The 2,544-nt window shown below is 35.6% G+C and overlaps 1 long non-coding RNA gene across 1 annotated transcript in view; it reads right to left on the bottom strand.

The window, feature by feature from the left end:
* LOC128250026 (uncharacterized) overlaps positions 1-2,544 on the bottom strand; it is a 16,276-nt gene that overhangs the window by 1,239 nt on the left and 12,493 nt on the right. The window lies entirely within an intron of this gene.

Raw genomic sequence — 2,544 nt, forward strand, 5'->3', positions numbered from 1 at the left:
TCACACTGTGTCCTACAAACCCTCTACATCCAACTTCGATTGGAAAATGCTCCGCTTTTCAGCCTGCGTCTTCACATTTCTCGAGGAGGTTTACATAACGGTCAATCTTTCAAGCCCGCGCGGCGTCCATATCATCTTCATGAGGAACCGTTAACTCAACTAGATTTACAACTTTCCTTCTTTCACACCACATTAAAATGTCCGGTTTTTCCGTAACTGGGATGGGAAAGAATGCCTGGCACCCAGGTAAATCTGCAGTCACTTCCCAATAGTCGTTCCACTTTTCATTTCTCACAGGAAGTTTCTTGTTCTTTTTCTTGAAACGGATCCGCTGACCTGATCGCACGAAAGTAATAAAATCTCTAGATGGTTCTTTCAACGGTTTTTTCTCAGTGTTGTTGAGATGAATTTGGTTCTTCATAGCATTGAAGATAACCTTCAGGACCAGGTTGTGTCTCCATGTACACCTATTCAATGCTAAGGAACAGTTGGAAAGAATATGGATTAGAAGAAAAAAATCAATAATAATACAATAGCACCACAAACATGGCCCATCATAGCCAGTCGCAAACACACTTAACATTTTAAAAGCTGAAAGTGACTGGAAAGTCCCTGGGATTGATAAAATCCTTCAAGGACTTGACTAGTACTCGTCTATAGTAGCCACAGTCAACGAATTGGTAAGGGGATCAGAGTCAATAATTGAGTAGTTGCTGGAAGCAAAAAAGAATATTCCTTCTTTAATCATCATTTAACATCCATTTTTTCATGTTTGTGTATGGATGAGATGGAATTTTTTTGAGGTTGATTTAGCACAGGCAGATGCTTTTCCTGTTGCCATCTGTTTCCAAGCAAGGAAATATTTCCCAGGGCTAGCCAGAAGACCGGAAGTGGACAATTTTTTACACAGATTTTTGAAATATATTTTCAAGAATATATCTTTTATTGTGAAGTCCTTTAAAAACAACTTGTGTTAAAATATGAAATTCTTAAATTTACATCTTTAGGCTCCGTAGCCCACTTGAAAACTTGAATAACACGTGAAAAATCAATTTAGAACACATTTGCCGTTCCTCATTTTATATTTTACATTCATTGTTAGGAATCAATTTTCTTTTGCAAAATTCTTTAAAAACAGGAGTGTTAAAACCTCAATCTCTAAAATTTATATTTTCAGGCTCCACAACGCACTTGAAATTTCGAAATTACGTGAAATAAACAGACTTTTTGACTTTATGTTTTCTTTATTACTTTTAATACTAGGTCACCGAATATATGTGTTACATGAGGTCTAGATTACACACACATTAAAATAAAATTACGTGTAAACTAATTTTTGATTCTTGACACATTTTGGTGATAAAAATAATTAACAATTCAGAATCCTTTGCTGATTCTTTCTAATCAACCTGTGAACGTTCTGCTTAGATATTGCTTCATCTATTCTGCCAACGATCATTTTTCGATTTGTCCGTTGATCCTGTAAAAAATCTCGTCTCACTTCTTACATATACTTCATACAGTCTACTTTTTGCAGGTGCATACACACCCACACCACACAGAAGTTCTTTGTTGGTAACAGAGATAATTTATTGAGGGCAATTTAGCATCAAAGTTACTACATTGAAACATCCTCATAGGATTATAGTGTTGAACAATCCAGTTCAACACCATGAACTCTTACATGGGTGCTTCCAGTGGGGTTCACTGATGCAGGCATTTGTTTTAGTTGTATACGTGATCAAGTTGAGCAACATTAATTTCAGTTATCTGGGGTAGGGTTGGGGCTGGAAGGAAGCCACAATTATTAACAGTCATTGTTTTACTCCTTTGACTAATTCATTAAAACAAAAACGAGTTACTTCTGGAAGTGACGTAAATATTTTTGCTAATTTCAAACAATCATCTGTCTCAAGACTCTTGTCAATTTCTTCCTCTAATTCTTTGTCAGTCTGTCTGCCAGTCTGTCTGTATGTCCCACTTAATTGTAGTCAGTTAATTATAATAATATATACATAAGACTTCAGATTGTCATTGGCAAAATAGACCACGCTGACTTTGGACACGTGTCACACATACACTCACTCTTTTCTACTCACACAAACACATGTACACAGACACACAATCACTGAATCTCTGTCACTTTCATCCCCACCTTTCTCACACTCACACAAACATATACTCACTCTCACTTTTGTTTACTCACTCTTTCACTTACACACACACACACATCAAACCAATGGACTATGTACTGGAATGCAAAAATAAATGGAAACAAATTCTATTTATCTTTGTCATGAATATTCATATTTCTGAGTTATGGTTGTAGAATATATGATTTGTTTTTACTATGAATAACTTTGCTTTTATCTGATATAAACTACATAAATTTATCTCTGACTATTAGTGATTACATTCCATGTCTATGACACAGCAAGTTTAATAAATCAGGTACATCTTTCTTTAGCTTCAACAATGAAAATAACTAAATAACCAAGCACAGGGAAATAACATATAACCCCACTCCACAAGAAGCCCCCCCCA

Source organism: Octopus bimaculoides, chromosome 19 (genome assembly GCF_001194135.2).
Source record: "Octopus bimaculoides isolate UCB-OBI-ISO-001 chromosome 19, ASM119413v2, whole genome shotgun sequence".
In the NCBI taxonomy this organism is placed as follows: Eukaryota; Metazoa; Mollusca; class Cephalopoda; order Octopoda; family Octopodidae; genus Octopus; species Octopus bimaculoides.